Consider the following 27,579-nt stretch of genomic DNA (forward strand, 5'->3'; position numbering starts at 1 on the left):
CTTGTTATATTCTGCTCACAGTTAGCATTCCCATCGAGCTTTATATCAGCAAACTTAGATATATTATTCTGTCTCTTCATCTAAATCATGAACACAGAATGTAAATAATTGAGGACCCAGCACTGAACCTTCCAGCAGTATTAGCTACAGCATACAAAATGAAAAAGCCTCATTTATCGTTACTCTTTGCTTCTTGTTTGTTAACGAATTCTCTGTCCATCTAAATACATCAACCACAACTCCTTATCAAATGTATTAATCTTTAGAAGATCCAATTATGCTAAATTTCTGGTTCCCTTTTATCAACCTTATTAGTTACATCAAACAGCTCTAATAAATTTGTCAAACATGATCTGCCTTTTGTAAAAGCATACGGACTTGAACTGGTTTAATTATAACAATACAGAGCTATTTTCAATTGCCGATCAAAATACATGCGTTTTTACTAGTTTTTCACATCTTCAAAACATTAAACATTTTGGTTAACTTGTTAAAGTAAATAGCCATAGTATATTGAATTCTCAGTCAGATCTGAAAGAATAGTTCAGAAGCAGGATAGAATTCTTCATCGACAAAAAGACTGATTGCAGGACATATGATCAGTTGAAATTCATTCATGCCAGACTCAATAAACCAGTTCAATAAACAAAAAGAAAATGCTACATTTAGCTAAGTAAATTATTTTACTATGTCAAGTATTCTTGACATAAGCTACATTTAATAATGGGTTCTAGGGAGAGATGGTGGCAAAGTTGTAAAATAAGAGGCCAGGTCTAACAGTTTGGGGATTTGGGTTCAAATCTTACCACTGCAGCTGTTGACATTTAAATTCAAGTCATAAATCAGGAGTACATGGAGGGATGTTGTGGCGCAGTGGCAGTGTCCCTGCCTCAAGTCCCATCTACTTCTGAGATGTGTAATAATAGGAATATCTAAATTGGGCATATATAGCTATCTCATTGATAGTGACCAGAATGACTGTCATCACTGGTTGTTTAAAATCTTGACGGATTCAAAAATGCCCTTAAGTGACATGAACTTCATGCAACTCGAGATCCACATATTTAATTAATGGTTAGGGTTTTCCCACTACCTGGCAAAATCTGACGACAACTTGAAGTAATACTGGCCAATAAAAATTTTAATATTTAAGCTTGCCTTCCTAATTCTCAAATGACCCTCTATTGTAAACTTTCATTACAATACTTAGTTGGAACTACCACCAGATGGACCAATCTCTATTGCTCATCAGATGGTATTTGAGATGTTTTCTATCTCTTCATTTATTATTTGAAAGGCAAAGTATTAAACTCCCATACTGGATCTGACTCAATGTCTAAGTAGACTGTTTGCTATAACTCTTTCATTTTATAATCCATTTGTTACAGTTCTGTTAAAGAAGATTTAAACATGTCAGTATCATTCACTTAACCTTCATCCCTCTTATTTACATTTTTGAACACTATATCAAAAATTTGAATTTTCAAATGATTTCCTTCATCATAGATGCCTCTCCTTCCTGTCTAATTTTATGGGTCTGGGATCCTTTCACAACAGAATCAGGTAACAATCGAGGATGTTCCACTTGTCACATCACATTTTTAATACGTTCACTGGTTTTTCCACCACACGAGTGTGGCCAATATTTTTACCAGAGCAACAGTGTTACATGCATTATTTAAAAGATGCACATCAACTTGCCAAGATCCTTTGGTGGTACCATCCAAACCCACTACCACTGCCACCTGAGAGGACAAGGACAGTAGACATAAAGGAAAGGCAACATCTGCAAGCCCCAGTCCAATCCACACATCATCCTGAACTTGAATATCACCGTCCTGACCTGGAACGGTATCACCATCTCTTTGTGACAATAAGAAATCTAGAATTCCCTCCTAACAGTTAGTATATCAACACCATATGGACTGCAGCAGCAAAAGAAGCAGCTTATTACCAACCATAGGCAGTTAGGACTGAATAGCACATGTTGGGAAAGACAGTGAATCCCACAAGTAAACACTTTATTTTAGAAGAAAGAACATAGACAGTGAAATCACAATGAATCACATCTCAAGGAGTCTACCCACAAATCTCTGTAAACTGGAGATTTGAGATAGCCAAGGAGGGCCTGACGCAATCAGATTTTTCTACAAACACAGTCAAAAAAATTACCAATGAAAACAAAGCAGTAAATTATGAAAAATGAATTTATTTTCATCTTGTACACATTACAATGCCCTGATCTTATAAAGTAAAAGGCATCAAAGAGGTTTAGGAGCTAGCTTTGTAAAAACTCAGTAATATTTTCTGCTTAGCTGGCTGTCTTTGACCAAATGTGATAGTCTACCGTATCATCAATGCAGTCAAAACTGTTTTTGTACTACAGTTCCAAATTGCAGAGCATCTCTACAGCCTTTATGGCTGCAACTAGAGAAACGGGCAGGTAGGCGGGAGGGCAGGCATTCAGACTCCTCAGGGTTATTGGATTCCTCAGTTGAAGAATGCACTACAACTATGATTACCTCACTGGACAATTCAATTTCTTTTATTCCTTCATAAGATATACGGATTGCTGATCAGACCAGCATATATTGCCCTTTGCTAATTGCCCCAGAGAAGGTGATGTGCTGCCTTTCTTGTTCCACTGCAGTGCACTCACAATGCTTTTAGTGGGGTAGTACAGGATTCTGGCCCAGCAATAGTGAATGAACAAGCTCCGGATCCAACTCAGGATGGTGTGTGACATGCAGAGGAACTGCAGAAGGTGATGTTCCAATGTATTTGCTGCCCTTGCCCTTCTAGGTTTTAGATTTAGGTCTCAGGTTTGGAAGGTGCTGTGTAAGTATTTGAGTGAATTGTTGCACTGCATCTTATAGATGCTACACATAATGCAACCACTGTGCGTTAGTGTTGGAGGGTGTGAACACAGGTGTCAGATGGAATGCTTTTCAAGCAGGCTGTTTTGTCCTGAATAGTCGAGCTTCTTACATATTGTTGAAATTGCTCCAATCCAGGCAAGTGAAAAGTATTCCATCACACTTCTCATTTGTGGCTGGTGAACAAGCTTTGAGGAGACAGGAGGCAAGTTCTTGTTGCAGAATTCCAATTGCTCTAATAGCCATAGTATTTATATGGCTGGTTCAATTAATTGCTGGTGAATGATAACTCCAGGATTTTGCAAAGTTGATGGAAGCCTTGGTTCAGAATGTCTTACAAACACAATGGCAGAATCTCCTACTTCTTAATAATGTCCAAGTTTCATTTTATACCACAGATTTCCCTTGCTGTATCAACTTCACTTTGTATCCAACCAATATGTTTAACATTCTCACAGGTTTAGCCATACATGCAGAATTTGAATGCAATTTGACAAGGAGATCTTATTAAATGATGGCTTGTCCAGCACTCAGCAGTTAATTCCAGCATATAGTTTTACTCCACACCAAATGGTTGGCATGGTCACATGACAAGCTTGCACAAATTCACCTAATCTAGACATACCAATCCAGAACCTAGGCTTATCAAGGGCATCATCCAATTGAATTCGATATTCTGCTGGCAGGAATGGCTAACAACTTTGACACAATCCGAATTTTGAATTATGTTAATTCAACTCATTAACTTATAAAAGAGGGATTTGCACTTAAATAGTGTATTACTACAATCCTATGACATCCCAAAATGCTGCAAAGCAAATAAGTTTTTTTTAAATAATGTAAGAAGCACAAAAGCTAATTTGTGCAATATAAATTCGCACTAATGCTATTACAACAATGAGCCGCTCACTTTTTTTTGTTAGTGATGTTAATTTAGGGATAAATATTATCTAGGTCACCAGGAAGACATCCCCTGGTCCAATCTGAAATCATGTCAAAAAACTTTATTACTCCCACCTGCAAAAAACAGACAAGATCTTAGTTTAACGTGTCACCCAAAAGTCAGCATTTCACATTTTGCAGCACTTCCTAGCTACTGCATAAACTGGCAGTTCAGATTTTTTTTAGCTCAGATTGATAGACTGAGACTTTAACGCATCACCTCCTGACTCAAAGCTAATAGCTTGTCCACAGTTGACAACTAAAACAGAATGGATGCCAACTTGGATTTAAAAATAGTACACAAACTGAGTATTTCAACTATTGGCTTTGTACTCATAGTTTAGGGCATTTGCAGAATCTCTCCCTTGAATTAATGTTTAATATTTCAATTCACAATATCAACCACTCTTAACACTTTAATGAAGCATATTAAATAAAACATGTTAAACAGATAACTTCAGGCTTCCTATTGTTACATGACTTCAGGTAAAATAGGTATTGCAACAATACATTGCAAGAGCATCTGGATGCATTAAGGGCCAACATAAGAAAGTAATCTTCTTCTTAGTGCATACTTGCGCTTCAGACAAACGCATAAATGGTATCTCAGTCAAAATGAGAACAGGACAATTAACAAAATATGCCAAAAATATTATTATAGCACACCTTTATTTGGAATACATTAGAATTTGAACAATCATGACAAATTTATACTGCACCAAAAAGTTGAACACATTACTTTTTCAAAGTCAAATCAACTGGTTCAGCATTTTTTAATACTTTGCAGACTGAATGTCTTGACAATGTCAAGCACTCCATTGTACATCCAGTCCATTAATAAATGTTGGGATAATCAAAATTACAAACTTACGGATTGTGCAAAAGCATCACTTAAATTTTAAAGCCAAAATAAACACCCTTCATTCTATTTAATATTTTGGACATCAATATTTCCAACAGCCATTTGGGTGATCAGTAAGCTGCACATTTGGAGCAGTTGATTTTGACAAGTTGGTCTCATTCAAGCGCAGCCTTTAATACAAATGTTTAACATGGTACATTTAATACGCAACAGGAGATGCATTTCCTACTGTCTATCACCAGCAAGAGTACAATGAAAACTGAGCTTAGTTTTTTTAAAAAGGGACTTTTAGGATGGCTTGATGATTTTTTTTCCTCAGTTTTTTTGCCATGAATTGATAATCTCAAATCAAATCTGTGCACTATACTTTTTTACTGTATATTACACAATATTTCACATCCCCAGCTAACTGATCTGAATCGCATTCAGCATTCAACCAAATGACTGATGTGTAGCTAACCCCTATGTAGGGATCTGTTACATATCAAAAAACTGTTGTAAAAATGTGGCCTTTAAGAATTTTTGATCACAGACACAGGCCAGTGCTGATCTTATCAACTGCTGAGGCATACACCATTAGCTGAGTTGAAGGCACATTAAAATCAGCTATGGGTATTCTATACTTGCTCCTTGAAAAATTAAATTTTTTGGAGAAATGTTTCATGACATAGTCTGTACTTTATAATAAACAGCAGTTTCATCAAAAGCAATAGAATGCACAAAGAAACCTTGACACCATATAATGATTAATTCTAATATCTATGACTAAACTATATTTTATTCACCCTACAACCCTTGCATATCTTAAAATGGTCAACTACAAAAATGTACTTCATGCACAATCTCATGTTTTAGATTCTTAACTGTTATCCAAGCAAAACCAAGTTCAGTTTCGACCACCCTAATCAACACTCGCAGTATTTCCAGTTTTTGCTATAGTGGGTCAATTTCAACCCTTATTCATAATACTATATCCCACTTTGTCCAGTTTGGATATCCTACAATGTTTTTGATATCTTACTGGAAAAACATTCATTAGGTATGTGATTGATACAAGTCAAGGTGAGGGCTGCACTTCTAAAAGGTTTGTGCATTAAACATACTTGACCTCCAATGTTTGGCAAATTGCCGGGCCAGCAAAAGCTGAATTCCAAGGCTGCTGGATTAAAAAGGCATTTACCTGTACAAGAAAAACTAACTTTGAAAAATAGGCTAATGATTAATGAAGTGTATAGAAAAATATTACTGCAAATCTCCAGAGAGCTCAGGATGAAACCAGACAGAGTATATGGTCTCTTCTCTCGCCAGTGACATTTCAAACTTTGGTTTGTAACACAAAAAGCGTAACATTGAACAGAACCACCCTACAGACAATAGTAAGCAGTTTCACAGCTTGCCACACAATGTATACCTACTATTTTCCTCTGTGCATTCATTTTAAACAATGTTTATAAACTAACACATGCAGAAACACATGCTTTTGACTGACCAAAAATTTAACTAAAGGTCTCAAAAGAGTTACAAATCATGCATAATGCTGGAGCAGGGAGATAACTATAATTAAAGAAATTCTGAATAAAACAGCAAACAGCCATAAAATGAATCAAAATACAATTGATAAAAAAAAGTGACAGAATAAGCTTAGAGAGCCAGAACAAATTGTTTTTTTAATGCCCTGTAGTCTAGAACAGATTCAAACTGATAACAGAATTTTCTGTTTAATAACATTCACAAGTTAAAAACAAAATCATTTTCTTTTCTACTTAGTATAAATTTAGATTTTTCCAAATGAGGTACAGCTGTGTATCATCATTTATTGCACATCTAGCAAGCAGAGTTAGATCAATTACTAGCTAAAAAGAAATTTGGCTTCAATAGTATTCTTCACAAGCTCAGCACACCTGAAGGTCTTTACAGGCAAACAAAGATTTTTGATATCCCTGTTTAAATGGATAAAATGTAGCAGCCAGTAAGCACACAGCAAGCTTCCAGCCAGACAGCAGGATAAACTACACTGCTTTTACAAAAATCAAAACAGTCCTTGTTTTAATACCATACCAAAGATACAGCTTCTCTAACATATAGTTCACCCTCAATAATTAATGAAGTCTCTATTTTGATTAAGGACTCACCATGCCTCATCAGCAAGAAATCTTTACAAATTCGGATGAACAGGAATGGACTGGACTGTGATCTTCCTGAAATGAAAGAACATGCTGACTTAAGATGCTAAACATGCTGAAAATCTGATGGTGCCCAATGTCTATGAAACCATATTTCAGCAAGGCGCTAAGATCTACTTATTCATCACAGTATGTGGTCGTTGCTGGTAAGGTTGGCATTCATTACAGATTGCCTTTGAGAAGCTGAAAGTTGGTCTTTTATCCTATGTCATTAGATAGGGAGCTTCAGTAGATTGATCCAATGACATTGAAGGAATACAAGCCCAGGTTTGAAGACTTAGAGGGGAACTTAAAAGGTGACGATTTATCCTTTCGGCTTTCAATGCTTTAAGAAATATGAGACATTCTTGCCAAAAACATGGATGGGAAAACAATGTCTCTTTCTATCCTGGAAGTTAATATAAGAGTAGAAACAAATTACAGTGTGTACAACAATTAAGGAAGGATAAGAACAGTGAAGAATTGACGACCATTGACAAGTCTGTTTGTTCACTCATTAGAAGGCAATGTGTTCCCAATGAGTTGATAAATGGAATTTGCTTGCACTGTACTGACAAGTCCATGGTAAAAAAATATAGTACTTCATAAAACATCCTGAAATGTGTTTAAAGCTAAGAAGTCTAAAGTGAATCTCACTACAGTACATGACCTTTTACCTTGCTGCAAAAACAAAAAGGTAAATCCCCAATAACAGCAATTTTGTTGGGAAAGTATTTGCTCTCAGGAATTAGTAGAGCATATTATTAGGTATTGTTTTGACTTTATTTTGTTTTCCATTTAAATCTATTTGGTTAAAGTGCTTTTGAGTATAAACACAGTTACGTAGTTTACCAAAGATAAGTTCTTTCAAGTAAAAGATTCAAACATTCACATCAAATGCATTGAAGCCCCACAACAGCATTGTTGACACAGAAATATAGTATAACTCAAATAACGTTACATGTCTCAAAAGAAAACAGAAATTGTTTATGCTGCTACAGAAATTTCAGTAAGGCTTAAAATGATATAAAATACCTAAATCAAATTAAGCCTCACAATCTCATTTTTAGCTTTCAATGATCGAGAGACTGAAATGCTGCACTGCTGAGAAACTGCCATGAAAATATAACCCATTGCATTCCTTCAAAATAAATAAGCAAGGCCACCCAAATTTTCAATTAGTGTTAGTGTACAGCACAGGAAATGGCTAGCTATCCGTCAAAAGACGCCCTAGGCTGGGTCGTGGATACGGAACAGTGACAGGAAGACTTCAAGCAGGAACACAAGCTCAGCGTGAAAATGGCTTGTCTCCAATGAAAACTGGAAGCTAATAGGTTAATACATATTTCCTTAAACATACAGCACTGACACCACTGATGTGTAATTTAATTCTTACAGAGATTACAACCAAGCTCCCATTTTTCTTTTATTGAAACACCAAACGAGAACATCAACATCACTGTGTTCTGGGAGGGCGGGTAGGAGATAATAAATAGGGCACAAGTAAGCTGACTAAATATTTAAACTGCTGACTGGATTTTAAACAAAGGGAAAATGCTGTTGGGCACCCTTAAGGAGAGGATGAGAGAGAGAGAAAAAAAAGTGAGTGAAAAAGAATGGGGAAAATCAAGGAAGCAGTGAGTGTTTCTTTTTTCCCAAGTCACAGAATACAGCATGCATAGGCAGAAGAGAAAAATAAATCAATTCTGGTAGTCCCAGTCCCTGTTAATCTGTAGAGAAGGTTGGAATAAGCAATCCCCTAAACATGTGAGGAAAAAAAACAGCATGCAAGGTCAAATCTTGTACATCTTCTGGCAGTATTTTTCAGAGCAATTACAGTGGATTGATGTGCCAGGCCACTTACTAATCCAACTGTAGTTTCAGAATCATGGTATTTAGGAAGAAGAGGGAGGCAGAGTTAAAACGATGTCAGGTAGAAATATGATTCTAATATGACAGAAGGTAGAACAGGAGGGGGAGAAATCAGGTTAATAGAGTTATGATATCACCAGGCCATTTTTAAAACAAGTATGAACATTTAGAATGATTACGTTGGCAGAATCTGAGCTATTCAAAGCTGCTACACACAGCTTTAAATTTAATTCATCAAAGCTACCTGCCACATTCCTTTTGTTTAAATTTTTATAAAGACTCTAGCTTTGATTTTCTTTTGAAAAAGAATAAAACTACAATAGTACAACATATAAACAGAAAGGAAGCAGAAGAAAACCAAATGTTTGAATGATGTAGAACACTGTAGTTTACACATTTTTCAGACTAAACAATTTTTTTTGCCTTTGCAAAATTTGTTTACTATAAACAAATTATAGAATTATTTTTGCACCAATACAAAATATTGTACAAGAGCATCTGTAGTCAACATAAATGGCACATCTCATTAATGATATTATTCAAAACAAATTCAAAAATATTTGTTTGATCCTTCAAATAGTTAATAATTATTGCTGACACAAATTATTATAGGATTTTACAAGACGCTCCCAGTTATCTAAAGAACAGTAAACTTCAAAGCATCATATATAAATGTAGTTCAGAACATGCCATGGTTCAAAGTGAGGCCACTATATCACGACAATAGTGAATTTTCGGAAGGAAATTCTTAACAATGCTTTGTAGCTCTTTCAACTACAAGGGCATCCACGAGGACTTAAAGCTCTACTATCATGAAAATGTACAGCAGAAATTTAGGTGGACCAAGTTAAAGTTTGAGAAAGATAAAAAAGCCAACATTGATTGAACAGATCTCTCTCATTCTAAATTATTTGTATACCCTGGACATGAAGCAATTTTGCATTCCCTTTAAGTTAAACCTGAATGCTGTTGAAACCAGAACAGTGAGTGGCAAGCAGTGATCTTCCACTGGGATAAAAAAATAAGGATACAATGAACACTTCCCATTCTTATACTCCAAAAGTTAAGTATTTAGCTTGCTTCAGTGCCTCAAACAGCTGTGACAATTTTATCAAAGCAATAGGCAGCTTCAAAAACATTAGTTTTATTTTATACTGAATAGCTGCAAACATTAATTTCTATGCTGCACAACTAGGAACGAAAATTACCATCAATTTATTTCAACTTGGCTCAATCGTTTGATTTCAAAGATAAGATTTCAAAGATAAGTGCAGTGGAATCTCAGGTGACACTTATGCTAGAGGCATCAGTTCAGTTGGACTAAAAACCCCACGGTCGAAGAGTGTGCTGCTGGAAAAGCACAGCCAGTCAGGCAGCATCTGAGGAGCAAGAGAATCGACATTGAGCATAAACCCTTCATCAGGAATGAGGCTGACGAAGAGTTTATGCTCAAAATGTTCTTTTATGTTTCCCTTCTCCTTAGATGCTGCTTGACCAGCATCACACTTTCTGATCTCCAGGATGTGCAGTACTCCCTTTCTCCCAAAAGCCTCATGGCACTATTTAAAGAAGACCAAAGCAGTTTGCCCAATAAACATTTACCCCTTTAAATAAAATTACCAAATTGCATAAACATTTACCCCTTTAAATAAAATTACCAAATTGCATGAACTTCTCATAACTGTGTGTTTGCTCTTCCTGTTGTTTTCAAAACCCAGGACATTTACAGAGGCAAAAATTGATTAGGGATAGTCAGCATGGCTTTGTGCGAGGAAAACTGTATGACAAACTTGATTGTGCTTTTGAGTAAGTTATCAAAAAGGCATAGGATTCCTGAAGAAGGGCTTACACCCGAAACATCGATTCTCCTGTTCCCTGGATGCTGCCTGACCTGCTGCGCTTTTCCAGCAACACATTTTCAGATCAAAAAGGCATAGGATGGCAAAGCAGCAGACACTGTCTATTTGGATTTTAGTAAAGTCTTTGACAAGGCTCCGCATGGTAGACTAATTAGCAAAGTTAGGTCACATGTGTTTCAGGTTGCGTTTGCCAATTGGATACATAATTGGTTTAATGGCAGGAGACAAGTGTAGGATGGTGGAGGGTTGCTTTTCAGACTGGAGGCCTGTCATCAGCAGTGTTCCGCAAGGATCGATTCTGGGTCCTCTTTTGTTTGTCATTTACATAAATGTTTTGGATGAAAATACTGAAACATAGAAAAAATACGGCGTAGTACAGGCCCTTTGGCCCTCAATGTTGCGCCGATCCAAGCCCACCTAACCTACACGAGCCCACTATCCTCCATATGCCTATCCAATGCCCGTTTAAATGTCCATAAAGAGGGAGAGTCCACCACTGCTACTGGCAGGGCATTCCATGAACCCACGACTCGCTGAGTAAAGAATCTACCCCTAACATCTGTCCTATACCTACCACCCCTTAATTTAAAGCTATGCCCCCTCGTAATAGCTGAAAGTATGGTTAGGTTTGCAGATGACACCAAAATTGGTGGCAAAATTGACAGCAAAGATGGTTTTCTAAGATTACAAACATATCTTAATCAAATGAGTCAATGGCCTAAAAAATGGCAGATGGATTCAACCTGAATAAATGCAAGACAATTAATGTTAGGGCCTTAGGTAGTGTTGTAGAACAGAGGGACTTAGGGGTGCAGGAACATAATTCTTTGAAGTTTGCGCCACATAAAGACAGGGTGTTAAAAAGTGTTTGGCACACTTGCCTTAATTGCTCAGTCCTTTACGTATAGGAGTTAGGATGTAATGTTGAGGTTGTACAGGATTTTGGTGAGGTCTCTTCTGGAATACTGTGCCCAGTTATAGGCAGGATATTATTAAGCTGGACAGGGTTCAGAAGAGATTTACCAAGATGTTGCCAGGTTTGGAAGATTTGAATTATAAAGAAAGGCTGGATAGGCTATGACTTTTTCCACTGGATCATAAGAGGTTGACCTGATAGAAGTTTATAAAATTATGAGAAGTATGGATCATGTCAATGATAGTTGTCTTTTCCCTAGGATAGAGAGATTTCAAGACTATGGGGCACATTTTTAAGGTGACAGGAGAGAGATTTAAAAGAGACATAGAGGCAATTTTTATTCACAGATGGTAGTTTGAGTTTGGAATGAACTTCCGGAAGAAGTGGCGGACGTCGGTACAATTACAGCGTTTAAAAGATATTTGGTTAGGTACATGAATAGGAAAGGTTTGGAGTGATATGGGCCAGGAATAGGCAGACGTTTAGTTTGGGATTATGTTCGGCATGGACTAGTTGGACCAAAGGGTCGGTTTCCGTGCTGTATGCTCTATGAACCCAGTCCTCCGTGTATCTCTTTCAGCTCAAGAAAGAGTTGAAAGATCCATGCTTCTCTAATTCTAGACGCAGAAACCTCAACATTAACTGCTTCATCATTGGCAGATGTGCCTTCAGTTGTCTAGATTTTATTTTGCCTCACTTCTACTCCTTTCTCCTTTGAAAAATTTAAAACCTTCCCCCTTTGTGGTTGAGTGCAAAATTTTTGTTTGATAAATTTTTGAGAAGCCTATTGTGATATATTACTAAGTTAGAAGTCACACATTATTTTTCATGCTTTACGGGACCTCTAAGACACGTACATGTCAAGACTATAAAACATGAAATATCATCCCCAATACACAGTGAAATCACGACCAGTCAAATTTGAATAACCTGAAATGGCTTACATCAAAGTCTTCAGCCATCCTAATGGCAGAATAAAAAATCCAATAGAAGAATACCTGAGATAAACCGAGGTTACAGACTGGTAACTTTACATTGGCTGATTGTTTGACACGATCAAAGGATAAGCTCGTGCACAATCAGAGCGGTGTTAGGACATGCTAGGGCATGACATTGAGCCATTAAAGTGCATTCGAATACCACACATGGCAAAAGCTGTGAGAAAGTTAAAAGTGCTGTTGATTAGAGACAAAATAAAGTTAATACAAAAATTAAAAATCACAGTGCAAAGCTAAAAGCAGACATCGCTGAGGAGTGGGAGTTTCCACCACTGAGTTTATCAATCATTCTGAAACACAAGGTGAGGATCCTGGAACAGTTCAACATTCAGGCATCCTCTGCAGAAAGGAAGGGGAGGAGAATGGCTGTGTATCCCATCGAAGAAACTCGACTAATTGGTTCAAGGAAGCTCAATGAGACTACATTCCCATCTCTGGTCCAATTCTGTAGTGAAGACGAGTCATTGGTCACAAGCTGGGGTCACTTGAATTTCACCTGAAATGATGGATGGCTGGACAAACTCATGGCAAGGCATGGCATTGTCTTCTGTGCAGTAAACACCGACGGTATGGCAGTTAGAACTGCACTGACAGATTAATGGCTGCATAATGGTCTCATCCACATCCTGAACCAGTATACAGAGAGTGACATTTTAACACATCTGAAATTGGACTCTGTCTTTTACCAGATTACTATTTCATGTTTAAAAAGTAATAGTTAAAAGAAATGTAAGGAACTTGTCACTAGTATGGTCTGTGCCGTGGACAGCATTGAAAAGCTGCCACTTCTTGTGGTAGGAAACTCCAAGGAGACACATAGCTTTGTAAAAGTCAAGACATTACCCATGCAGTATAAAATCAAAATTGCTTGGATGACCACCAGTATTGTTGAAGTAAGGATCAGGAAGTGGATAAAATACATCAATAGAAGACAGATCGTGGCAAATAACTACCGTGTACATCCCAACAATGCTGACCTCAAGAGAATCAAGCTGGCATTCTTGCCTCCCAAGACCATGGCCAAGTTACAGATAGACAATGGACCGGAACAGGTCAGGAACATAAAAACTAAGTTCAGGTGGTAGCTGATCGCTCAAGTTATCAAGGTCATCAATTCAAGGTAAGACTGCAATCCTATTTTTTTTCTAGAGACCATGATTATGATGAAGATGGCAAGGAAGATAGTGATAGGAACCACAAACACCAACTTCTGCCAGACAGCTTTATTTAGCTGCAAACGTGAAGGATGCCAAGAATGAAGGAAAACGGTAAAGCCAACTAACTCGACAACTGGGCTCTTTTTGCTCACCTGCTGAAATCCCCACAGTAACATCCAAGGAGACATTCGGCAGAGGTGGATGATATCACATTTTGCACAACAAAACTGACAAATGTAGACAGTCTGTCTTCAATGTGATAACCTAAAATGTCTGATGAATTACTGACCACTCACCTGCCTGCTTCCCTAGCTGAAGCTATAAAGCCTGTAGAAATAATGCCAATTTCTGAAGTATAGGACAAAACATGGACAACATGATACATTCCAGATTGTACCACACTCACCTGAAGGCATCATATTGAGCAGCAAAAGATTATCAAATTTTTGCAGTTAATTTTAAATGCTTTCCAATTTTTTTGTTACAAGGTCAGGCTAAAGAAATCGAAATATGAAAACATTTTACATAGTTAATCATTGTGTTTTGATTGATATATTTTAATATGGAACATGTTCCTAGGTAATTAAGTTACATAGGGGCCTCCTCCACTATCTCCAAGTTCCGCTTAACACACATTTGTGGTGGGCCCCCTACTATTCAACTTATCATTTTACTGTGGTCCAGAGATTTATTCTTATTTATGGCTCCAATTCATTAATTTGCTGAAACTCACAGAGAATGTCTGCTGTTCAGAAGTTAAGGGTGTAATCACTTAAATTGCCCTATTATTTGAGGCAATATACAATTCTTGACACATCTCTTCTTTGTCACAAATCTTTGAGGTTTTGTGCGCTAATAAATGACAAGGGTGTGAAATCACTCTTACTTTTCTCTCACATTTTGAGCCTTTATGAATGAAATTTCAACAAAAGGTGTACAGACGCAAGTGGTTTGCATTGAGACTGCACTGTTCAATGCCTTGAACATGGTACTCCGAGCTAAAACACATTTAATGCAAATATTATTTTAGTACCGAACAAGAGATGCTGTATAAAATATACTGTACATAATGGTTGGGTATAAAATTTCAGCTAAAAACCTTCCTGGAGCATGCACGACTGTTGACACGGTTTTAATATTTACAGTGTCATTCTAAGTTACTGATAAATGTCATCATGCAATTGCCGGTCCAGGCCACTAAGCGGCTGTTCAGAACAAAATGTTTGCAGAGTCTCAACTCAACAAATTTATCCTAAAACTGATCATGGGAAACAACACAACCAATTTATTTGTTAAAAGTTAATTGAAAGCAGAATAACTGCTTTACCTTTTCTATAAATACAGAAGAAAACTGGAGAAACAGACAATCCAAGTTTGGCATAATTAAGGAAACAAACAAAGCTATAAATATAAAACAATTAATTAAGACAAAGAAATATCACTGGCATCTCCTGTGCCTAGTTCTTCATCCACAGACACTCAACACAAGCCACCACTTTCGTGTGTGTAGACAACCTGCAAGATGCATTATCACTATTGTATTGCAGGAAGAGTTAGAGGTTTTAGCTACATACTTTGATCAAAGGAGAGTTATCACAACTGTACTCTGTACATCACATCCACCATCCTCAATAAGGCAAACTGTCAAGAATTCGTCAAATCCACTGATATGTTATGGTTCTGTAAATTAGACTTTCAGATTATATTTTGAACACAAATAATGAAAAATAGCAGCTGTAATACAAGTGATCTTTGGCTCCTGAGCTCCACATCATCCTGAGTCTCAAGCAAATACTAAATAATTATGGGCATTTACAGCTATCCAGAAATTCTCACATGCCTTTCTCTATCGATAGACTGTCAACATAGTATAGCATTTCAGCCAAATCATCTTTCTGCTTCACAGACAAAAGAAACAAAACTCTGTTAGACAATTGTGGAACACATCCCAACAACCTATCATTGTACTATGCTAGCCCCTCATTCAAACTAGACAGGATAAATCTCCAAGTGTCAATGACAAACAGAATGTGTAATCAACTGACAACCTCTCTTTTTGGAAAAGGTTTTTGATCATGTATAAGTCACATGAGGTGGAAGCCACCTTTGTGTCTATTTTAAAAATAATAGAAAAAGCTGTTCAGAGGTTCCATAAAGAAAAGCCATTTAACCAGCTGTATCAACTGAGCAACCATGATAACAAACAGTATTATCTTCAAACTGAGAAAAGGACTCTTCCAAATTCAAGTTCAGCTGAAAATCAACCTCATAATCCAAATATACAAAAAAAAAGCCTGACAGCTTATTGAGAAACTATTTACAAGTCCTTCACCAACTAGAAGCATCAGCTCATCGAATAAACTCCAAGCATGGCACTGAAAAAATACTGAGACATTCCAACAATATTGTTAATGTTTCAAGACCAAGGACCCTTCTTCAGAACACTGGACTCAAAACGTTAACTGTTCTTTTTCCTTACAGATGCTGTCAAGCTGCTAAGCTTCTCCAGCAATTTCTGTTCTTTTTTTTGTTTTAGATCTCCAGAATCTGCAGATCTTTGGTTTACTATAGTATTGTTTCTTTCTTCATAAGTATAGAATCTTTGTATGGGTGAGAGTAGAGTGTGTATAGAGTGAGATATTATAGTTATAAGCCTCGAGAACAAGCCTGGAACAATAAGTTTTTAATTTACAAATGTCAAAACTCTCAAAAAAGTTTACTGCTTGCCTTACTTAAAGAGGGCAAGAAAATATTTACATCTCATACACAATAATACTTTGATCATGGGCACACAAATTCTGCCCGTAACAGTAGACATTCTCTGTTAGACAAAATTGCTGTCCAACTAGTCTTCAATTGGTTTTTCAAATATCTACCAAGATATTTGCAAATGGCCACATATGCTACAAGAAACATGACATAGCTTTGACAAATAGGATTAAGGAGAATCCAAAGGGGTTCTGTAAATACATTAGAGACAAAAGAGTAACGAGGGAGCGAATACGGCCCTTCAAAGATAATCAGGGCAGTATATGTGTGGAACAGCAGGAGATCGGGGAGATACTAAACAAGTATTTTGCATCAGTGTTTACTGTCAAGGACATGAAACGAATAGAATGTGGAGAAATAGATGGTGACATATTGAAAAATGTCCATACTACAGAGAAATGGTAGTGCTGGACACCTTAAAACTCAAAAAGGTGGATAAATCCCCAGGACCTCAGCAGGTACGCTCTAGAACTCTGTGGGAAGCTAGGGAAATGATTGCTGGGCCCCTTGCTGAGATATTTGTATCATCCATAGTCACAGGTGAGGTGCTAGAAGACTGGAGGTTAGCTAACGTAGCACCATTATTTAAGAAAGGTGGTAAGAAAAAGCCAGGGAACTACAGGCTGGTCAGCCTGACATCTGTGCTGGGCAAGTTGCTGGAGGGAATCCTAAGGGACAGGATTTACACATATCTGGAAAGGCAAGGACTGATTAGGGATAGTCAACATGGCTTTTTGCATGGGAAATCATGAAACACTAACTTTATTGAGTTTTTTGAACAAGTAACAAAGAGGATTGATATGGCAGAGTGGTAGATGTGATCTATATGGACATCATTAAGGCATTCAACAAGGTTCCTCATGGTACACTGGTTAGCAAGGTTAGTTCTCATGGAATACAGGGAGAACGAGCCATTTAGATACAGAACTAGCTCGAAGATAGAAGGCAGGTGGACGGTTGCCTTTTAGACTGGAGGCCTGTGACCAGTAGTGCGCCACAAGAATCGATGCTGGGTCCATTGCTTTGTCGTCATTTATATAAACGACTTGGATGTGAACATTGGATGTATGGTTAGTAAGTTTGCAGATGACACCAAAATTGGAGGTGTAGTGGTCAACAAAGAAGGCTACCTCAGAACACAATGGGATCTTGATCAGATGGGCCAATGGGCTAGGAAGTGGCAGAGTGAGTTTAATTTAAATAAATGTGAGGTACTGCATTTTGGAAAGGCAAATCAAAGCAGGATTTATACACTTAATGGAAGAAAGTGAGGACTGCAGATGCTGGGAGATCAGGAATCGTGAAGAAGGGCTTATGCCTGAAATGTCTATTCTCCTACTCCTCAGATGCTGCCTGTCCTACTGTGCTTTTCCAGCACCACATTCTCGACTTATACACTTAATGGTAAGGTCTTGTAGAGTGTTGATAAATAGAGAGACTTTGGAGTGCAGATTCAAAGTTCCTTGAAAGTGGAATCGCAGGTAGATAGGATAGTGAAGGTGTTTAGTACACTTTCCTTTATTGGTCACAGCATTCAGTATAGGAGTTGGGAAGTCATGTTGCAGCTGCGCAGGACATTGGTTTGACCACCTTTGGAATACTGTGTTCAATTTTAGTCTCCCTCCTGTAGGAAGGGTGTTATGAAACTTGAAAGGGTTCAAAAAAGATTTACAAGGATGTTGCCAGGGATTTGAGCTATAGGGAGGGGCTAAAAAGGCCCGGAGCATCAGAGGCTGAGGAATTACCTTATCGAGGTTTATAAAATCATGAGGGGCATGGATAGGGTAAATAAACAAGGTATTTTTCTTGGGGTGGGCAAGTCCAGAACTAGAGGACATAGGTTTAGGGTAAGAAGAAAACATTTAAAAGGGACCTAAGGGGCATCTATTTCGTGCAGAGGGTGGTGCATGCATGAAATGAGCTGTCAGAAGAGGAGGTGGAGGCTCATACAATTACAACATTTAAAAGGCATCTGGATGGGTATATGAATAGGAAAGGTTTGGAGGGATATGGGCAAGGTGCTGGCAAATGGCTCTAGATTAGGTTCAGATATCTGGTTGGCATCGACAAGTTAGACCGAAGGATCTGTTTCCGTGCTGTATATCTCCATTACTCTATGGGTTTGTCACCAACAGGGTGGCTTTACCCAATGCAGCACTACCCCATGTCAGAATTGGACATGGAAATCGTAGCATTGAAGAATCCAACAGACATTTACAACAGCTAACTATCATTCAACTTCATGAGACATCTCAAAAGCAGCGCAGGAAATGAAGTCAATTCCCCATAGCACTTCCATTTCATTTGTTCTCTTTCATTCGTTAAATCCTGGGCTTCATTTTAGCCGTTACCACCAATTCTCCCTGAATGCTTACTTATAGAACAAGTGGATAGAACAAAATAGTTTTCTTCTACCTAGGCTGTCCAACAAAATGTCATTGATAAACATTAGCCAGCATGGTACAAAAGACCTCTCCATAGCCAGAAAGCGCCAATCCCAGTCATTTACTCCGTTGCAGGAAAGATTCCAAATTCATGAATGTGCTGTGCAAACAACAAGGTTCTGCTTGGGAGACTGATTAGTGAAGTTAGATCACATGGGATTCAGGGAAAGCTTGCCAAATGGATAAAAAATTGGTTTGACAATAGGATACAGAATGTAATGGTTGTAGGGTTGTTTTTCACAATGGAGATCTGTGACCAGCAGTGTTTCACAGGGATTTGTGCTGGTGTTTGTCATTTATATCAACAATTTGAATGAGAATATAGAAAGCATGAATAGTAAGTTTGTGGATGACACTAAAATTGGTAGCATAGTAGACAGTGAAGAAGGTTGTCTAAGACTGCAAAGGGGTCTTGATCAATTGGGCCAGTGTGCCAAAGAGTGGCAGATGGATTAAATAACTTAGATAAATGTGAGGTGTCGCATTTTGGTAGGATAAACAAGGGCGCAATTCATGGTAGAGCCCTGGGGAGTGTTGTTGACCCTAGGGTTTCAGGTACATAATTCCTTGAAATTTGCACCACAGGTAGACAGGGAGGTGAAGGAAGCATTTGGCATTTTTCCTTCATTGCTCAGACCACTGAGTATAGGTGTTGGGACATCATGTTGCAGTTGTACAGGATGCTGGTGAGGCCACTTTTGGAGTACTGTACAGTTCTGATCGCTCTGCTTTAGGAAGAATATTATTAAATTAGAAAGGATGCAGAAAAGATTTAGGGATGTTACCAAGACTGGAGGGTTTGAGTTATAAGGAGAGACTGGATAGGCTGAAGCATAGGAGGTTAAGGGGTAACCTTATTGAGGGGCACAGATAACGTGAATAGCAAAGATCTTTTCCCTAGAGTAGAGTAGTTGAAAACTAGAGGAATTCAAAAAACTCGAGGGCATAATTTTGAGCAAAGAAAGATTTAAAGGCACCTAAGAGGGCCAATAACTAGATTATGCAATCTTCAAGATTGTAAAAGAGACTGCTTACTAATTTAAAAGGAACGAACTGCAATTTCAGGATTCCCACTCAATTCCAGAACACTATAGTTTCTGCAAACAGAGGGAATAAGGGCTCACAATTGGCACACAGCATACGTCCGCAAACAGCAGCAAAGTAAATTAACAACCGACATGCTTTTGATAGTGTTACTTGTTGATTAAGCAAGAATTATTGATCAAGCTATGGTGAATACATTCCCGCTTCTCTTCAAATAAATGTATCGGATCATTTACCCACTCCTGACCTGTAAAATAAGCCTCAGTATTTCTTTTATTACCAGACTGAGCAAAACTGACATTAATTGCTGGTCTGCAATTGCCTCTCAGAAGCGATGGGCTGGTAATGGTTCTTCTACAGTGCTGAAAGATCAACTCTGAGGATGTTGAGTTACAGTGAAGAAACAACATATTTATCTAAATCAGGATGTTGTGTGACTTGGGGATGGGAACTTTGAAGTGATGATTTACCTGTACACATATTCCCTTTATACTTCGCAATGGTGAGGTCTGTAGGTTTTAAGAGGTGCTCCTGTAGAACACTTGGCAAAATTACTGCTGTAAATGCTTCAGAGGAAACCATGAGCGAAGAAAATAAAATGTCTACTCCCACTGATAACGAACAAGGAACTGATACAACAGCAGGGATCAAATCACATCTAAAATTAACTCTGAATAACAATGAAGGGTCAGGAGCAGACGACTAAATGCCGTTGACAACAACTGGATGGTAACATAAACATCACTACTGACAATGAAACATTCAATTTATTGGTAAAAAAAAACAAAAAAAAGTGAATGCCTGACAAAAGCAGTTTTGTTAAATAAAAGAATGCTCTTGAGATATAACAAAGGCTTCTAAAGAGATAGATTTGGTCAGTAACAATGAATGAGCTTGGCAACTTCTTGCGGTGCATCCTGAAAGTAACACAGCAGCATCCAAAGGCACTCAATAACAGAAGATGTGAATGTTCAGACTAATAGATAAAGTTTTAGATTAAACTAATTTCTTTTTCTGGACACTACCAAGCTTCAAGTGCCCTGAGAATTATACCAATCCAGTCAAGTGGAAATTATTTTCTTCACATTTCTGACTTGGGATGGACAGGTATCGAGTTATAAAAATGCATCACTTGCTATAGAATTTCCAACCTCAGGCCCGTTCTGCACCTGAGCCATGTGTTGCTGGTCACTAACAACACCAGGGACTAATAGTATTACAATTTTGACATTTTAAGATTATGATGATTGTGTCTTTAATTAGAAGAATGAAGTGGGTTATGCAACTGTTCTGAACTTTGCCTTCAGTAAGGATGCCCCCCGCCACCCTTAGTGCAATCTGGGACCCGTTTTAACAATCAGGAGGAGTAAAGCCTATAAGCAAGGATCCGTACTGAAGGTAGGCAAACATAGTCTCCAAAGTTTCAGGAAGATGTTTGGAATGGCACATTCTATAAATTGTTACAATATAAAATGTTAATTTAATTCTCAGACAGAATTCAGTTGGGACTGTAAAGCATAACTAATTAGTATTTCCATCTGGATAGAAGACCCACGTAACTCACAGGAGCAAGGTTTTGATTGGTAGGGAGTCTTTTGGAAGCCACTGTAAGAAATGACAGGTGGGACAAATATGAAAAGTCTTTGATAGGTGAAAGACAGGACAGATTCAATGACAGAAAAATTAGTTCTCAGGGGAAAAAGGAATGGAGATGGGAAAAGAAAATAAATAAACATAAGACCATAACACCACAAGACATAGGAGTGGAAGTAAGGCCATTCGTTCCACTGAGTCCACTCCACCACTGAATCATGGCTGATGGGCATTTCAACTCCACTTACTGGCACTCTCCCCAAAGCCCTTAATTCCTTGCGAGATAAAGAATTTATCAATCTCTGCTTTGAAGACATTTAACGTCCTGGCCTCCACCACGCTTGTGGCAACGAATTCCACGGGCCACCATTCTCTGGCTGAAAAACGTCTCCCCGTTTCCATTCTAAATTGACCCCCTCTAATGCTAATGTTGTGCCCACAGATCCTAGTCTCCCCGCCTAATGGAAACAATTTCCCAGCATCCACCCTTTCTAAGCCACGCATTATTGTGCAAGTTTCTGTTAGATCTCCCCACAACCTTCTAAACTCTAATGAATATATTACCACCATCCTCAGCCATTCATTCTATGTTAGGCCTACCAAGATGTGTGTACAGCAGCTATAATGCAATGTGAAATTTTTAAAAAACTAAAACAATCAAAGAAAATGAAACAAAATGCCTGGGAGGATGCAGATTTAACTGAATTGCTGAATGCACAGAGTTCAGAAGATGAAGAAGTACCTTGTGTTGTGCTTGAGGCTAATACTGAACTACAATGGACCATACACCTGACATCCATGGCACATTGTAACAGCAAGGTGGAGAAATAAAATGTCAATGCTCGAGATTGAGCAAAGTGGCCTCCTAATCTGAACCTGGTCTTCCTAATGTAGATGAAACCACATTATAAGTAACAAATACAGTAGGCTGGACTTATGTAAATTGTAAACAAATGTAAATTGTTTCACCTGTAAGGAGTATTTTAGGTCCTGAACTGGGAGGAGAAATTATAATTTTTCAATCAACATAGGTGCTGTCAGACTTGTTGAATTTTTCCAGCATTTTACTTCAAACTGCCAGTATCTGCAAACTTTTCATTTTGCTTTCAACACATTTGGCCACAAATAGCTAGGTCACAAATAAGCAGCCCTTCCAGTTTTACTCTTATTTCCTTTCTAGCAAAATAAGTAGTGGAATAGATGAATTCCGGGAGAAACTAGTGTTGATCTGGAGAGACATAGGCCATACCAGACAAGGCTGCACTGAAGTTCTCAAGCCATCACCTTGAGATTAGAGTTCATAGAATTTGTTGGACCAAACGGTCTGTTTCCATGCTGTATGACTCTCTGACTGTATGTTATGAAAGTTTCTCCAACAATGCAGTACAACACTGAAATGGCAGCCTGTACTACACAATGTAGCTCAAGTCACAAGATCCAACTCCCAAGATGAGAACATTACCCCTCTTTACCCAACTTCAGAGACAACACGTACTCATTGATTATGAACAGTGCACGATTCTCCCAGCAAAAAATATTTTGACAGCTGTTAAACGTAAAGAAAATACCAGAGACAAAGAGCATGGTGCTGGAAAAACACAGCTGGTCAGGCAGCATCTGAGGAGCAGGAGAGTCGACATTTTGCACATAAGCTCTTTATCGTGCTGGTGCTCAAAACATCAACTCTTCTGCTCCTCAAATGCTGCCTGACTCTGCTTTTCTAGCATCACATGTTTTGACTCTGATCTGCAGTCCTCACTTCCTCCATAGGGAAAATACCATCTTGTCTAAGTTAAAGCGCTCTGTGGGAAATCATTTTCACTATAAACATCCAACATATCTAAATCGCTCAGTATCATTTTTCAGGCAGTGGAAGCACTGTCAAAAGAATCCTACATTTAAAAATAAAAATTAAGCAGAAAATGGAAAACGCTGTTTTGAACAAAAACAAACTAAGCATCATGATATTTTAAAGATGGCTGAAAATATCCTCTTTCTCTCACCATGTATTGTGAAGGAATCTATGACTTCTTCCACCTGTTCTAAGCCTACATAATATGGTGGGGTTATTAGGATTCATATTTATGTCACGATTTTGAAATTATTCAGAAATATCCATAAGCTTATTTTCATTCAGTTTAGCAGGAACTATCATATATGAAACTATAAAACACTCTGATTAAAGAAAAATGCTTTCTCTAAACAGAGACTTTCCCTACTTCCCAAAATTCTAGTTAAACATTTTCAGCTGTTACATCTCAAGGCTAGTGAATACTTTGTTGTGAATAATAAATCTTTGAGGAAAATTGTACAATTTGATTCAGAAGTAGTTAAATCAACTTTAGAGTTAATACTCAGTAAATCATAGACTAGGCAAATTGTAGCATCTGTTTTTTTTGCCATTAAGCAAACTTATTTTTGTATAAATTAAGCTGTATAAAACTTTGATCAGCTCTGTACATAATTATAAAGCTCTATAAAGCTATAAAGTTTGAGCCTCCAATAATTTATATAAAAGGCACAGTGAAGTTTAACATGGAATTAAAGCCTTGGAGAAAGGAAAGGTGTGAAAAATAGGTCAATGTTACAGCCATAAGAATAACTTTGACTTTAGGGTGTTGGCAGACCACACAAGTCGTGTAAGTAACACATACAAGGCTTTTAACTTGACAACACAAAATTGAATCTGACTAGCTCACAAATCAGACACTTTCTGATAAACTCTGACAACTGTAAGCGAACCATAGGTACACTTGACAATCTAATATTTCCCAAAGGTTAAAAAAACAGCAAAGATAGCCTGATCATTCTAAATATAAATATTTCACTGGTTCAATATGACAAGTTCAGTACAGTTCCACATCAGGCTAAAAGCTAACATCTGTGCTAATCATGTTTCTAAATAGACCAGATGTTACTGATTATTATTAAGAATGTTTTTAAAATTGTAAGCAGAGGTCACAGACCTGGAAACCAAAAGCTCAACAAAGAATTCTCACAGCGACTATAAAACATAAAAAGAAACAGCAGGCATTTTTGTAACCTGAATTTGAAAGTGATGTCCAACCTTAAACTACATAGGTTTTGAAAGTGGGTCAGGGTAATCCTGGTGATTCTGGATCAGTGGTGCTGGAAGAGTACAGCAATTCAGGCAGCATCCGACGAGCAGCAAAATCGACGTTTCGGGCAAAAGCCCTTCATCAGGAATAAAGCTTTATTCCTGATGAAGGGCTTTTGCCCGAAACGTCGATTTTGCTGCTTGTCGGATGCTGCCTGAATTGCTGTGCTCTTCCAGCACCACTGATCCAGAATCTGGTTTCCAGCATCTGCAGTCATTGTTTTTACTTCGTTGATTTTAATCCTGGTGAGCCCATTCACATCTTCAGATGGAATCCTTTATTCAATCACCCAAGCTTGGTGACCAAAGTATTGGAACTCTTTGTTCAGTCAACAAGATAGTTTCACCATAATACTCTGTCTACTCAGCAGAGAACCACAAAATATTAACAAGAGAGACTGGGCTCCTGTCAATCAATCCTAGAATGCAATTGATGCTGCCCACATTCACCCACTTCTCGCTTCCCGATTAAAGGGAAAAGAGATACACAACAAAGGTAACAAATGCATAACATAAATTCACATGGGATATCAAAGCAAATTTTTAATATTTGAGTGTGATAAAATAAGAGAGAATCCATTTAAAGAATTAGACAAAACCATAATGGATAATTAGAAAACTAAAGATCTGTTAATTGGATACCTTTTCACACTAGATAAAGAGGGCAAAATAACGCTGGTAAAAGAGAATCTAAAAAATAAGGAGAAGGAGAAATATTTAGCAGACATAATGGAACCTTCTGGAGAAAGGTAACAGGGGCATGATGGTTTTCAGCCTAGAAAATAAAAAAGAATTGGCAAGGGAGTAGATAGCTTGTTGTAATTACCTAAACTCTAAATTCAATTATTAAATGTAATTATTTAATCAATCCATTATTTAAAGACGGAGGAAAGTTTTTTTTTGAAAAAGCAGGTAAATCAGTTACTTGTCATGTCAATATCAATTGTGGGAAAGTTACTGATATCCATCAACTGGGCCAATGATTGCATATTTGGACAGAGTCAGTCTATATTTATGAAAGGTAGATTGTGTCTAACAAATTAATTTTGCGAAGGTCATCCATACAGTGAGTAACAGACAGAATCCATAAATTTCTAGAAGACAGTTGATAAAGTTCTGCACATGGGTCATGAGCAAAAATCCAATGGGAGGGATCACTAATAGTTTGGTAGGTCAAAGACTAAGTGTATAGATAGAGGATTCATTTACTAATTGACACCCAGTGCTCCCAGGAATCAGTACTGGGGCATCGACTTTTCCCCATATATATAAATTACTTTGATGAAGGAACACAGAATTGCATGTCCATGTTAGAAGATGGAACTAAAAACTACAATAAGTTGTGTGGCAGGCAGCAGAAATTTACAAAGGAATGTTAACAGTATGAGTGGGGAAATCCACAGGAGATCAATGTGAGGAAATGTGAGATCATCTCTTCTGGATTGGACACAAGTGAAAGTTTCCTTCTTAGCTGAGATTCCGAAATATGCAAAAGAATAGAATTTAGGTGTCTAGTTGTGAATAGAAGAGTGCACAGGGTAATGAAGTAATTAAAAAAAAGACAGTGGAACAATAGTTTTTATTTCACGTGGTTGTAATGCAAGAGAAAGGAAACTATTCTTCATTTCTACAGAATCTTGGTCACACCCCATCATGCAATAGATGAGAGGGTGGGTAATGTCCCGCACTATGTAAAAAGGAGGCAAAGAGAAAACAAAGAATTATAGTCTGACTTCAGTAGTCAAGAAATTTACAGCAGAGTACTTAAACAGTGGTAGAATCAGGCACAATCAACATGGACTTACAAAATTGAAATCAAATTTGACAAATCTACTGGCCTTCTTTGAGGATGCAACTAGTAGAATTGATTTTTCAGAGGCAGTGGATCTGGTTTATTTGGATTTTCAGAGGGCTATTGACAAAGTCCCACATAACAGATTAATGTGTACAATTAAAGCACATGGAATTGGACACACTGTTGTAATGGACAGAAAATTGATTAGCAGACAGAAAACAAAATGCAGGAATTAATGGGTATTTTTCTCAAAGACAGACAGTCATTGTGGGGTACCATAGGGATTGGTTAGGACAGTACCTATTCACAATGTAGGTTAATGATTTAGGTGAGCAAACTAAATGTAGTATCTCAAAGTTTTCAGATGACACAAAGCTTGGTGGAAGATTGAGCTGTGAGGAGGATGCAGAGATGTTACAGTGCTATTTGGACAGGCTGACTCAGTGGGCAAATGAATGGCAGATGCAGTAATAACGGATGTAAGTTTGCTCACTAAGCTAGAATGTTTGTTTTCAGACATTTCATCACCATACTAGGTAACATCAGTGAGCCTCCGGTGAAGCACTGGTGGTATGGCCTGTTTTTTATTTGTGTTTAGGTTTCCTTGGGTTGGTGATGTCATTTCCTGTTCATTTTCTCATGGGATGGTAAATGGGATCTAGGTCAATGTGTTTGTTAATAGAGTTCTGGTTGGAATGCCATGCTTCTAGGAATTCTTGCACATGTCTCTGTTTGGCTTGACCGAGGATGGATGTGTTGTCTCAGTCGAAGTGGTGTCTTTCCTCATCTGTATGTAAAGCTCCATTTGTGGGTGTTGGGATGATGACAGTCTCACTACCCGGAACACCAATTTACAGATTAGCCAAGGGGCTACACCAAAGACTAAAGTACTTAGTAGCTGATTCACGCCACTCCATCCACTCCACCCAAGAATTCCTGAAGACCATAGACACTAAGATAAAAGAGGATGAAATAATGGTCTCCTTTAATATAACAGAGGTAAAAACAATGATTGCAGATGCTGGGAACCAGATTCTGCATTCGTGGTGCTGGAAGAGCACAGCAGTTCAGCCAGCATCCAAGGAGCAGCGAAATCGACGTTTCGGGCAAAAGCCCTTCATCAGGAATAAAGGCAGTGAGCCCGAAGCGTGGAGAGATAAGTTAGAGGAGGG

The 27,579-nt window shown here is 37.9% G+C and overlaps 1 protein-coding gene across 7 annotated transcripts in view; it reads right to left on the reverse strand.

Annotated features, from left to right (window-relative positions):
* exoc2 (exocyst complex component 2) overlaps positions 1 to 27,579 on the reverse strand; it is a 318,264-nt gene that overhangs the window by 278,097 nt on the left and 12,588 nt on the right. For 4 of the 7 annotated variants that reach the window (XM_043719382.1, XM_043719386.1, XM_043719388.1 and 1 more), the window contains exon 2: positions 6,813 to 6,878. The exons of the other annotated variants lie outside the window; for them this stretch is intronic. The gene's annotated coding sequence lies outside the window, so the exon portion shown is untranslated. The remainder of the gene's footprint in view (positions 1 to 6,812; positions 6,879 to 27,579) is intronic. 7 annotated transcript variants of the gene reach the window in all.

This window comes from Chiloscyllium plagiosum, chromosome 29 (assembly GCF_004010195.1).
Source record: "Chiloscyllium plagiosum isolate BGI_BamShark_2017 chromosome 29, ASM401019v2, whole genome shotgun sequence".
Taxonomy (NCBI): domain Eukaryota; kingdom Metazoa; phylum Chordata; class Chondrichthyes; order Orectolobiformes; family Hemiscylliidae; genus Chiloscyllium; species Chiloscyllium plagiosum.